Source organism: Anolis carolinensis, unplaced genomic scaffold, assembly GCF_035594765.1.
Source record: "Anolis carolinensis isolate JA03-04 unplaced genomic scaffold, rAnoCar3.1.pri scaffold_11, whole genome shotgun sequence".
NCBI classification, from domain to species: domain Eukaryota; kingdom Metazoa; phylum Chordata; class Lepidosauria; order Squamata; family Dactyloidae; genus Anolis; species Anolis carolinensis.
Genome location: NW_026943822.1, coordinates 23042300 through 23056953, shown reverse-complemented (window position 1 = coordinate 23056953; position 14654 = coordinate 23042300). Strand labels below are relative to the sequence as shown.

Sequence of the window (14654 nt, the reverse complement as noted above, 5' to 3'; positions counted from 1 at the left end):
ATTTATTTACAACATTTTTATCCCGCCTTTCTCACCCGAGGGGACTCAAGGCGGCTTACAACAACTGGCAAAATTCAATGCCCAAATACAATCAATAAAAATCAACGACACATCTAAAACAATTAACAGTAATTAATAAAAACACATTATACAAGCTTAAAATATATAGCTACTCAATTCTTCCAATTTCTACTCAATTCCAAATTCTTCCTATGTACTATTCTACATAGTACTATATTGTACTATACTACTGAACTGTAATATTATTAGTAATATTACATGTAATGTATAATTATTATATTGTATTATTATTGGTATTATATTGTATATATCTGTCCGCAACAGCTGCATATGTGTAAAATTGGTATTTAGCCCCTCGTGATTTTAATTTAGAATCAATTTAAGGACCATCGAAACTGCAGTTCCTTTCCCTATGCAATAATAATAATAATAACAACAACAACAACACTTTATTTATATTCTGCCCTATCTCCCCAAGGGGACTCAGGGCGGATTCCAGCAAGCACAAACACAAGGCAAACATTCAATGCCTAGAGACAGCAGTCACATTCTCTCAGCTTCAGAAGATACCATACATCTGATAAATCTTGCCAGGATAATCCTGTGGCAGGTTTGCCTTGGGGTTACCATACATCGGAAATGACTCAAAGCTCCGTGAGAAGAAACAATTAGTATTTTGCACATCTACTAAATTATACTCCTAGGCATCCTTCCTGCCACACAAACACACACTTGCACATGAACAAGAAAACATAATGTTGATTTGCTCAAATGTTTGGCAAGGTCAGGCAGCTGCTGTAACTCACACCCTTCAAAGGGATTACAAAGTCATTTTCTGTACTTTTAAAAACAGGGATCGTTCACCCGGCTTTGCCAAGAATAAGGACGGAACCAACTATCAACCTTAGGCAAAACAAGACAACACATATCCTGGTCCCATTTAAACTTAGAACCTAGGGAAGCTTTATTTATTTTCATGCTGAAGCTTGGCATAAAAGATAAGACTTCTTATCCACCTCAATGAGTAAAATGTACAGAAGGAATCATGTTCACAAAGAATCTGGGACCAACCCTTATTATTATTATTATTATTATTATGGCTGGGAGGCCATCTGTCAGGGGTGCTTTGCTTGTGCTTTTGGTCCACAAAGGCAGAAAGGGGTTGGGCTTATTATTATTATTATTATTATTATTATTATTATTATTATTATTTTATGTCACAGCAAACAAGATAGATATGCTGAATCTTGTATCACAAAATCACAAGTCGAACACTTCCCAAGTGTCTAGGACTGTGTGATGTATTTTCGGATGATGTGCGCAGATCCCAGTAGGGTGGCCTTTTGCAGTTGGCAGATCATGATTTTGTCAATGTCTATTGTTTCCAAATGCCAGCTGAGATCTTTTGGCCCAGTGTGCCCATCACCATCGGGACCACCTGCACTGGTTTCTGCCAGAGTTTTTGAAGTTCAATCTTATTATTATTATTATTATTATTATTATTATTATTATTATTGCTCGGTGGCCACCTGGCCAACTATAGTCCGGCCCTCCAACCGTCTGAAGGATCGTGAACTGGCCCCCAAATTTAAAAGTTTTGGGACCCCTGCTCTAGAGTTTGGTTCCATGGCTGCTAAATGCCATCCTTTACATCAAATTGCAAAAAGAAGGCTTGCTTTCCAAATTTTTAAAACAAATATTGTCAAGCCACAGATGGTTGAACCTGTGGATACAGACTGCATTAGCAGCAACAGCTTTAGGAAGGACTAAGATGCATAAGGCATTGATTTCACCTGGAAATGTCTGAACACTCATATATTTAATGGGATGTTATATGGAGAAACTTATATTCGAAACTGGAAAAGATGGGGCTCTGTTTTGCTCACTGTACACAGAATGGTTACACCTCAATGTCTTTCTTTATCCCCAGAATCTAAACAGGGCTGCATGTGTTGACACCTGCATAGTATGATGTTGCCAAAATATTACTAATATTTTTCAGTATGTATCACCATGCCTTAAAATAAATGGATACCTTAATTTCTTCCTTTTTCTGGAATGTTGATATTTATCATCTACAGTTGCAAAAATAACCCTTATGTTTACATTTATTATCGTGCCGACGATTTTCACATTGAGCGGATACATTCATTCTCCCTGCTCTACTCTTGCACAGACACAAATAATGCTTTGAGTTCTTGTTTCAGCATAGAGTAAATAAATAAAATGAAACATAAACGACTCCCTCCTAGACTTTCACACTCAAGACACAAAGCCAGCTCAATTATTTCAACTTCTATTTGACCTGAAGGCAAATAAAAACCTCATTTGTAATTTCAACTAATCAGAAGCACATATTTCAAAAGATGTGTAATCCTACTTTGGCTCCTTGAACATGATTCCATTTTGCACATGCAATTATTTGAACAGCATATACCGTATATATTCGAGTATAAGCCGACCCAAATATAAGCCGAGGCACCTAATTTTACCACAAAAAACTGGGAAAACATTGACTCCAGTATAAGCCAAGGGTGGTAAATTTCAGAAATAAAAATAGATACCAATAAAATTACATTAATTGAGGCATCAGTAGGCTAAATGTTTTTGAATATTTACATAAAGCTCACATTTAGGATAAGACTGTCCAACTCTGATCAAATCATGATTCTCATCTTCTTCAATGTTTCCTTTATGCTTATGTTTCTTTTTAATAATAATACAGGAAAAGAATACAAGTAATAATAAAAATAATAAATGCAATAATAATAATATCAGAGTGAAATAATAAATGTAATAATAATAATAATAATAGAGTAAAATAAATGTAATAGTAGCAACAATAATAGAGAAAAATAGTAAATGTAAAAATACCAATAATAATAGAGAAAAATAAGAAATGTACCATATATTCTTAAGTATAAGCTGACCCAAATATAAGCCAACCAGGACCCTCACCCGAGTACAAGCTGAGGGAGGCTTTTTCAGTCTTAAAAAAAGGGCTGAAAAACTAGGCTTATACTCAAGTATATACAGTAATTGCTCTGAGAGTGTTTCAATGTCTAACAAGTGTAGTGCACATGTTTTTGGGCAATATCTATTCATATAGAATTGGTTGGATGCTGGCAGTTTATTTGTAAAATGCAAAATCCGCCTGAACAGTATGCCAATGTATTCCTTAAAAGAGTCTATAGGCTTAATGACAAATAGCCCATCTTAAAACCAATTCGATAGGATACATTTCCACTCCAAAAACGACCCTCCTCCTTGATGGGCAGGGCTATGTGTTCTCTACGTGCGAGCCCTTCCTCTCCCCAAATTCCCCAAAGAAGGATCAACGCCGAGGCGGAAGCCATGTGCAACCGAGGACGAAACCAAGCGCGCAACCTGCTTCCTCAAACATTCATCTCCACGCGATAGGCCCCAAGGAAGCGTTCCGTATTGATACGGCGGCTTAGGAATATTCCTCTCAAAAATTGCTGGAGCAGCAAAAGCACAATAATCCAGAACTGTATCCAGGGAAGGAGACGCCAACTGGCCTTCGCTGTTGAGGCCTAGGCAGGGCTGCAGAGTAAATTAGCAGCAGCTGACAATAGTGCCAGTGAGTGGCTGTAGGTTTTCCGGGCTGTCTGGCCACGTTCCAGAAGCATTCTCTCCTGACATTTCGCCTGCATCTATGGCAGGCATCTTCAGAGGTTGTGAGGTCTGTTGGAAACTAGACAAGTGGGGTTTATATAATGTCCAGGGTGGAATAATGTCTGTGAATGTTGCAATTGGCCACCTAGATTAGAATTGAATGGCCTTGCGGCTTCAAAGCCTGTCTGCTTCCTGTCTGGGGATTTATTTATTTCCCATACTTATACCTTTGTCCTTCTCACCCCAAAAGGGACTCAGGGCAGCCTCACTTCCTCACAATCTGATGCCAACATAATTACAAATATAACTCCTTAAAGTTTATCCTTTGTTGAGAGGTGTTAGCTGACACTGATTGTTTACTGACTGGAATTCCCCAGTTTTTTTTTTTTTACTGTTGCTATTTAGTGTCCTGATTTTAGGATTCCACCCCAGGCAGGAAGCAGCCAGGCTCTGAAGCTGCAAAACCATTCAATGCTAATCAAGCTGGCCCATTGCAACAGGCACGCTTGCCTCAAGCAGACAAGAGTTCTTCCTCCCACCCTGGACATTATTCCACAGGTATATAAACCCCACTTTCTATGCTATTACAGTTTGCTATGCTTTTGCATTTGGTTAAAATATTTGTTAAGCATATCTATTAGTTATTTAAACTGCGTCCACTCATTAAAATCACCTACTGCAACATAGTTACAATCAGATTGAGCTGTTAATTATCAAATACATTTCCTACTCTCTGGGGCCCCTTCTATATGTATATATGTGTATGTGTGTGTGTATGTGTGTGTGTATATATATATATGCACACATGCATATATACATGTATACATATATACAATATAATTTACAATAATACATAATACTATAATATATTGTATATGCATATAATATTAATATTATTTTGTAATACAATATAATACTAATAATACAAAATAATATTAATTATATATTATATATTACATATAATATTATTAATAATATTACAATATATAGATATAGTACAATTATATGGTAGGTAAATTTAATTTGTAAGCCGCTCCGAGTCCCCTTCGGGATGAGATGGGCAGGATATAAATGTATTAAATAAATACATAAATAATATACTGCCATACTATCCAGTTACTGAACTATCTGCTTAGGATTGGATTATGAGTCTACACTGCCATATAATCCAGTTCAAAGTAGAAACTGGATTATATGACAGTGTAGATCCAGCCCGGGGTGGTTGTTTTTTTAAATCAAGGGGGCTATTTAATTTCCATATTCCTTAAAATAGGCAAACACCTGCCAGCCGCCTCACGCAAACAACACGATTATATTTAAACAGCCCATTTCCAGAAACAGATCCATCCCAATGAAAGCATGTTAAAAGCAACAAATCCCAATTCGGCACACCCCGATGCCCAGCCAAGCGTCACTTGCAACGACTCTTCTTCTTCACACAGGGAGCAAACGAGGACACTTCAGGGCAAAGAGGCGGGGTATGCAGGTGATTGGCAGCCATGCAAGCCAATGGCTGTGCGAGGAAGCACCCAGATGCCCAATAATGGTCCTCATAATCCCAAATTGTATCTAAAGGCTAAAATCCTGGCTAGACAGGAAGTCTAAAGGCATTGAATGTTTGCCTATATGTGTAATGTGATCTGCCCTGAGTCCCCTTCGGGGTGAGAAGGGCGGAATATAAATGCTGTAAATAAATAAATAAATAATAAGTCCAGGCACAAGGAAAGAGGAGTTTCCTGGGAATTAGCATTGAATGGCCTTGCAGCTTCAAAGCCTGGCTGCTTCCTGTCTGGGGGAATCCTCACTATGTATTTTATGAATGTTATTTTACTGTTATTGTTTTAATTAAATGCTGTTGTATTGTTTTATCTGTTGATCGGGCTTGGTCCCCATGTGAACCGCTCTGAGTCCCCTCAGGGGAGATGGAAGCTGGTTATGGAAGTTTGGAAGTTGGCTTCGACTCGGTCTGGACTAAGGTTTATGTACAAGGTTTTGTGGATGAATGGATCAAGTATTTTGTATTATTTTAAATCTGTTTTTAAATTGCTTATGTTTTATTCATTTGTGTTGTTGTATATTGGCATCGAATTCTGCCAGTTTCGTAAGCCGCCCTGAGTCCCTTCGGGTGAGAAGGGTGGGATAGAAATGATGGAAATAAATAAATAAATAAAATTTTATTATTATTATTTGCTGGGAAGTGTTAGCTGGCCCTGATTGCTTCCTGTCTGGAATTCCTCTGCTTATTGAGTGTTGTTCTTTATTTGCTGCCCTGATTTTAGAGTTTATTTCAAGAAGCAGCCAGGTTCTGAAGCTGCAAGGCTACTCAATGATAATTTATTTATATATTTTATTTATTTACAGTATTTATAATCAAGGTGGCCAAATGCAATTCACAATAGCCTCCCACAGACAAGAGCTATTTCTCCCACTCTGGAGATTCCACAGATATATAAACCCCACTTGCCTCGTTTCCAACAGACCTCACAACCTCTCAGGATGCCTGCCATAGTTGTGGGCGAAACGTCAGGAGAGAATGCTTCTGGAACATGTCTATATAGCCCGGAAAACTCATAGCAACCCAATTATTATAATAATGAGATGCTGGGGGCAGAAGGGGCGGAGCCAAGAGGCGCCCCGCCCACTTTCTCCACGGCAGGCAATAAGGGCGGAGAATCGCGACGCCCCGCCCACTTCCTGGTCTCCCGGGCCAATGGGAGAATTAAGGGGCGGGGCCACGAGTCACACCGCCCACCTATTTTGTCGTCCTGCCGGGATAGGGCAGGAGTGGGGAATTAAGGGGCGGGGCCCAGGCCAAGCTCCGCCCACTGCTTCCTTCAGTCTCCAAGGCCAGCAAGAAAAGGGGAGGAGCTTCCCACTACGGCGGGTAAAAAGAAGGGGCGGAGCCAAACGAAAAAGGGAGCCGACGCTAGGGCCAATAGGAAGGAAGGGGCGGGGCCACGCCCACTCCTTTCCCCTCATCTCAATCCAAGTAGGGGCAGGTTTAGCCCCGCCCATCTCTCTTCCTTAGTCTCCAAGGCTAGGACACAAGAGGCGGGGCCAAGTGGAGCCACGCCCATTCCTTTTCCCACATCTCAATCCAAGTAGGAGAGAAGGGGCGGGGTCAGGTTTAGCCTAGTCTCCAAGGCTAGGACACAAGACGCGAGGCCCCGCCCACCACTTCATCTCCAAGGCTAGGAGCGGGATCAGGTTAAGCCCCACCCACTCCCTCCTCTACAAGGCTAACAGAAGGGACCCCGCCCACTCCTAGTCTTAAATTGCGAAAAGGGGCGGAGCCAGTTTCCCTCTTCCACCAGGCTAGAGACAGAAGGGGCGGGGTCAAGCGAAGCCCCGCCCTCAGCCGTCGTCTCCAAGTCTAATAGGAGGAAAGGGGCGGCGCTAGAGCCGGCTCGAAGTGGAAAGGGGCGTGGCATTCCCGCTGCGCCGGCCGGGATTGGCCCGCGCGGGCTCACAACCCGCGAGCGCGTCCTCCCCCAGGCCCCGCCCCCTCTGGCTGCCCGCGCATGCGCGCTCGCCTCGCGCTCTCTCCAGCGGCCCCCCCGCCCCACACACCCGCCTCCCCGCCTCCGTCCTTCCCTCCGCAGCCGGCCTGCCTCGGCCTCACCTCGGTCTCCGCGTCCTCCGGGCCCCTCCTCTCTCGCGGCTCCCTTCGCCTCAGGAGGGCGAACGAGGCGGGAGGAACGAAGCAGCGGCCTCCGCTCGCCTTCGCCGCCGAGGCAGGAGCACGAGGCCCAGGCCGAGCCGGGCGCTGAGGGGCCGCAACCGCTCCAGACCAACCGCCGCCTCAGGACGGTCGCCGCCGCCGAGCGCTGCCCGCTTCTCTGTTCCCTGAGAGATCCCGCCCCGCTCCCCTGCCCCGGGGAGGCCTCCCGCGCGCCGATTGGCCGCCTCCCGCGTCAATCACCCGCCCCCGCCAATCACAGCCCGGCTCCCGCTCACCTCCGACGCCCCGATTGGGCGCCCAGCTTCCCAGGAAGGGGATGCGAAAGGAGGCGGGGAAGGGAAGGCGAAAAAAAAAAGCCCGTATGGGAAGCGGCGCCCCGCCCTCCCCGCGCGCCCATTGGTCGGCGCGCGACGGGAAATGCGCCGCCTGTCGCCCGCAGAGCTGCCAATCTCTGCCTCCCTCCCAAAAGGGGCGGGGCAAGAGGAGGAGAAGGGAAAGCAAGAGGCCCCGCCCAGCGCCAGGCCCCGCCCCCTCCGCCTGCCAGGAGGCCCCGCCCCTCCTCCAGGGAGCCCTTTTGTGGAATGTTTACATCCGCGCGGGCTCGCAAAATGAACTCCCAGGCATTGGATATAGGTGATTTCCATCAAGGGATTTATAAATAACACACATACATATAGAGACAGTCAGTGATGGGATATCTCTCTCTCTCTCTCTCTCTCTCTATATATATATATATATCCATCACATTATATATATGCACATATATCATGCATACATATGAGTGATGGGATATATCCATTAAATTATGTATACACATATGGATATACATACACACACATATATATTTATATTTCCATCAAATGATATATAAACGTATGCATATATAAATATACGTATATGAGTGATGGGATATATATATATATATATATCCATCAAATTATATACACACATATGGATATACATACACACAAACATATATATTTATATTTCCATCAAATGATATATACATGTATGCATATATATGAGTGATGGGATATACAGTATATATATATATATCCATCAAATTATATATAAACTTATGCATATATATATATATATATATATATATATATGAGTGATAGTATATATAAATTTTCATCAAATGATATATGCATATACATATATATGAGTGATGGGATATATGTTTATATATATTTTCATAAAAGGATGTATATATTAATATTTTCATCAAATGATATATACACCCATGCATATACATATACATATGAGTGATGAGATATATATATATATATATATATATATATCTCCATCAAATTATATATACATATATGGATATACATACACACACACACACATATATTTATATTTCCATCAAATGATATATAAACATGCATATACATATGAGTGATGGGATATATATATATATATATATATATATATATATATATATATTCATCAAATTATATATACACCTATGGATATACATACATACATACACACACATATATATTTATATTTCCATCAAATGATATATAAACTTATGCATATATATATATATATATATATATATATATATATATATATATATATATATATATGAGTGATGGGATATATATATATATATGTGTGTGTGTGTGTGTGTGTGTGTGATGGGATATATATACACACACACACACACACACATCAAATTATACATACACATATGGATATACACAAACACACACATATATGTATGTATATATACACATATATATGAGTGATGGGATATATATATATATATATATATATATATATATATAATCATTAAATTATACATACAGATATGGAATATGATGGGACACACACACACACACATATATATATCTCCATTAAATGATATACAGTATACACATATGATATATACATATAAATTCAAACATATATAAATTATTTGGTTACCCTGCAACCTTACTGGACCATCCTTCATCTTTGGGGAGGGAGAAATATGCTTACAGTATGTGTATATAAATAATAATAATAATAATTATTATTATTATTTTACCTGCCTCAAGCCAGGGCACAACATAGTAAATTATTATTATTATTATTATTTCACCCGCCTCAAGCCAAGGCACAACACAATAAAAATAAATTGTAATAGACACACGCAAACATACATATGAAGATGAATGCATGCAGTGTATGCATACATACATTCATGTTCGCATTACACACATAAATGAAGCAGCTGGACAATAGGTTTCCAAACACACCAATCCACTCCTAAGCAAAATTATTTTTCATCCAAAAAACAAACAAACAAACAAAACACTTCTCTAACCAATGCAATACAATTTAAAAACCCAAACAAAAATATGCAAACGTTAAAATAGAATTAAATATTAATGGTATTCAAAAACAAGGCACATGCACACTTGTAATATATAATCTTCTAAATGTAGAATGAATATGTGCGTATATATAAATATATCCACATACTCCTAAATGTAGAATATATTATATACACAACACACAACCTACTAAGTTGACAATTGACTTGAAGAAACATAGACATACATACACATATAATATACACATGCACTTAAATGCATAATGCACATAAACTGTTAAGTTGACCAGTGACTTGAAGACGCAAGCATATACATTTCCAAACCGCACCTAAGTGTAGACTATACACACACATACACAAGCATATATAAACACAGAGAAAGACAGAGCAGCATATATCAAGCCTTGGGAGATATATGCATATATATATATATATATATATATATATATATATATATATATATATATATGTGTGTGTGTGTGTGTGTGTGTGTGTGTGTGTGTGTATGTATATATGAATATGTATATATGTGTGTGTATATGTATATATAGTAGATAGATGTGTATATTTGTATATGTATATATGGGAGATATGTGTGTGTGTGTGTATATATCTGGAAAATGGGTGTATGTGTGTGTAGGTTAAATATGGGAGATGCATCTGTATATATATGTATGTGTGTATATATATAGGAGATGTATATATATATATATGTATATGTATATATGGAGATGTATATGTGTATGAGTGTGTATATATATATATATATATGGGAGATGTATGTATATATGCGTGTATAGGTATATATGGAGATGGATGTGTATATTTGTATATGGGAGATATATATGTGTGTGTGTATATATGGGAGTTGTATGTATATATGCGTGTATAGGTATATATGGGAAATATATATGTGTGTGTATATATATGTGTGTGTGTATATATATATATATATATATGGGAGATGTATGTATATATGCGTGTATAGGTATATATGGGAGATGGATGTGTATATTTGTATATGGGAGATATATGTGTGTGTGTGTGTATGTATATAGGAGATGTATGTATATATGCGTGTATAGGTATATATGGGAGATGGATGTATATATACATGTAAATATGCACATGTATATATAGTATATATATATATATATATATATATATATATATATATATATATATATAGGAGATGCATGTGTATATTTGTATATTTATATATGTGTGTGTATGTGTGTGTGTATGTGTGTGTGTATATATATATATATATATATATATATATAGGAAATGTATGACTACATGTGTGTGCATATTGTGTGAATTGAGGTCCAAAACACCTGGAGGGCCCAAGTTTGCCCATGCCTGTCTTAGAGGCTTTGTGGCAGGGAGTTCCTCAGGTTAACAAGGGCTGTTTTTTCCCCCCAATACAAAGAAGGGATTCCCTGAAATGCACAGGCAAGAGGCCACTATAACTAGAAATGTAATCCAAGAATACACACTATGAAACATTAATTTCTAGATATGCTATTGTCATAGAACATTCAGTGCACAGCTAAGGAAATCCACTTCCTGAACTCCTTAAAAGGCACCGTCTCGCCCTCCTTCCTCCCCTTAATCCGGATTTTCCTCCCTTTAAGCAAGAAAACAAGCAGGCAAGGCAACCAGGAAGCAACGTAGCAAGTCTCAATGGGAAAGCAGCTGTGACCTACCCTTCCAAGCCCAGCCAGGATTCCTGAATGGGGAGGGAACGCCCCTCGAAGCGGATTGGCTGGAGAGGGATGTGCGTCACAGCGGCGGGCGGGGCGAGGGAAGAGGCCACGCCCCCTTTCCCCATTGGCATTTTTGGAAACCCTTTGGCGCCTCCAGTGGACAAAGCGAAAATTGCACCCTCTTGATAAAATTACACCCGGCGCGATCTGTACGCGCATGCGCCCCAGCTCGCCACAGTTATGCGCCTCTTTGCCGCCCCTTCAGGCCACATTGGGATTCGCACCGCTTTTATTATATTTTCTCCTCCAAAGAGAAAGGAAAAATAAGTAAAGAAATGACACAATAAAGAGGAAAAAAAAAGAAACGGGGCTTTTGCACAATAAAGCACAACACCCAGAAAGCAGGAAGCAGCCAGGCTTTGAATCTGCAAGGCCATTCAATGCGAATCAAGGTGGCTCATGGCCATAGATGTGGGAGAAAGGTCAGGAGAGAATGCTTCTGGAACATGGCGAGACAGCCTGGAAAAAGGAGGAAAAAAAGAAAGAAACGGGGCTTTTTTTACAAAGAACAACACCCAGAAAGCAGGAAGCAGCCAGGATTTGAAAATGCAAGGCCATTCAATGCGAATCAAGGTGGCTAATAGCTATAGATGTGGGAAGAACGTCAGGAGAGAATGCTTCTGGAACATGGCGAGAAAGCCTGGAAAACAATAAAGGGGAAAAAAAAAGAAATGGGGTTTTTGCACAATTAAGAACAACACCCAGAAAGCAGGAAGCAGACAGGCTTTGAATCTGCAAGGCCATTCAATGCGAATCAAGGTGGCTCATGGCCATAGATGTGGGAGAAACGTCAGGACAGAATGCTTCTGGAACATGGCGAGAAAGCCTGGAAAACAATAAAGGGAAAAAAAAAGAAATGGGGTTTTTGCACAATTAAGAACAACACCCAGAAAGCAGGAAGCAGACAGGCTTTGAATCTGCAAGGCCATTCAATGCAAATCACGGTGGCTAATAGCTATAGATGTGGGAAGAACGTCAGGAGAGAATGCTTCTGGAACATGGAACACTCAGAGCAACCCAGAAGATAGATTGAATAGATAGGAATGAGATAAAAAGGTAGAAATAATATAATAATATACAATTAGATGGAAAAGATACATTTGACAGATCCAGATATTGTGAGTTGTCGGTATATTTTATTTCCGTAAATACAAAACAAAACCCCGAAACAAAAAAACAAACGGATGTCGCCATACAACAGCGAAGTGAAAACATTTACAGTTATCTCCAATTCGGATTTGATCAAGTTAATGTTAAATATAGTTTAAAAAAAAATCAAGGAAAAAAATAATAATTGTAGTAAATAAAAACGAAGAATATAATATACACATTCAATAGAGCTTATTCCAGTACAAAGTTACTGAGGTTGGTTCGGACGCTGCTCTCTTCTCCGGTGAACATAAAAGTGAGGCAAAAATAAATTTCATGTTGGGACACCTAGAACCCTTGGCACCTGGGATATTTTAGACACATGTGCATTGGGATACCTAGAACCCGCACCATTCGGATACCTAGAACCTCACTGCAAAGAGGCTTTAGTGTCTTCCATTCTCAATTATAACTGGCCATAATGTAAATCAGTTCCCAAATTTTACTTTCCCAGATGTTTCCCAGAATTCCTGACCATTGGACAAGATGGCCATGGAAGTCTAGAACCCATGCCATTGGGATACCTAGAACCTCCCTACAAAGCTAGAGGCTTGCTATAATCTCTCCCATTCCCAATTATCACCTGCCCCAATGAGAATTATAGTTTCAAAACTTTGCTTTTCCAGATGTTTCCCAGAATTCCTGACCACTGGATAAAATGGCAATGGAAGCCCAGAACCTGTCATTGTGATACCTAGAGCCCATGCCATTGGGATACCTGGAACCTCCCAGCAAAGCGACATAGGCTTCTTAGTTTCTCCCATTCCCAATTATCACTTGCCTAGGTGAGTTAGTTTCAAAACTTTGCTTTTCCAGGTGTTTCCCAGAATTCCTGACCATTGGACAATACAGCATTGTGATACCTAGAACCCATGTCATTGTGATACTTAGAACCTCCCAGCAAAGCTAAAGGCTCACTCTTACCAATGGAAGCCCAGAACCTATTGTCACTGCAATACCTAGAACCCATGCCATTGGGACACCTAAAACCCATGTCATTGTGATACTTAGAACCTCCCAGCAAAGCTAAAGAGGCTCACTCTAACCAATGGACAAGATGGCAATGGAAGCCCAGAACCTATTGTCACTGCAATACCTAGAACCCATGTCACCATGATACCTAGAACCCATGCCATTGGGACACCTAAAACCCATGTCATTGTGATACTTAGAACCTCCCAGCAAAGCTAAAGAGGCTCACTCTAACCAATGGACAAGATGGCAATGGAAGCCCAGAACCCATTGTCAATGGGATACCTAGAACCCATGTCACCGCGACAACCAGAATGACACCAATGGGCTACCTAGAACCCACGACGATGGAAGACCTAGAACCCGCAGATAGGATGCCTAGAACCCATGCCAATGGGATACCTAGAACCCACGGCGATGGGATACCTGGAACCCACGGCGATGGGATACCTAGAACCCACGATGATGGGAGACCTAGAACCCGTGCCGCCATGACACCTAGAACCCATACCAATGGGATACCTAGAACCTCCCAGCAAAGCTAAAGAGGCTCAGTATAGTCTCTCCCATTCCCAACTATCACCTGCCCCAGTTGAGTTGTAGTTCCCAAACTTTGCTTTTTCCAGGTGTTTCCCAAAATTGTTGACCATTGGACAAGATGAGAACGGAAGTCCAAAGGTTCCTGAGGGGGAAAAGGAAGGGGCCTGAGGCTGTTAGGAATGGTGGGAGTTGGAGTCCAAAACACCCGGAGGAATGGATAAAGACGGAAGGAGAAAGAGAGCGTGCCGACCCGTGGTCCCACGGCAACACTGGAGCTTTTGCCACCGACCCTGAAGTCCCGGCGTCTCCGGTTCTGCCTTGGCTAAGAGCGGCTACCTCCAAATATAGAACAGCAATACTGACTACATCTCCGTATATTTATGTATGTACACGACGGAAGTAAACACACACACGCACCCGATGTATGGATTGAGTGACGCGCCGAACACATGGATTGAGTGACGCGTCAGTCAAGTTTTCCGTCCGTTCCGGTTTCGGGGGAGCATTGGAAAGGCATCCTTGGCTCGCCTGCAATGAGTCCAAGCCAATGCCGGAA

At 40.8% G+C, this 14654-nt stretch overlaps 1 protein-coding gene across 5 annotated transcripts in view; it reads right to left on the bottom strand.

Annotated features, from left to right (window-relative positions):
• The window catches only part of sin3a (SIN3 transcription regulator family member A), a 43763-nt gene extending 36132 nt beyond the window's left edge, over positions 1–7631 (bottom strand). For 4 of the 5 annotated variants that reach the window (XM_062962949.1, XM_062962951.1, XM_062962952.1 and 1 more), the window contains exon 1: positions 7280–7418. The gene's annotated coding sequence lies outside the window, so the exon portion shown is untranslated. Of the gene's footprint in view, positions 1–7279; positions 7419–7614 lie in introns of those variants that run through there. The other variant, XM_062962950.1, reaches the window with a different exon arrangement.
• Positions 7632–14654: the final 7023 nt, after the last annotated feature.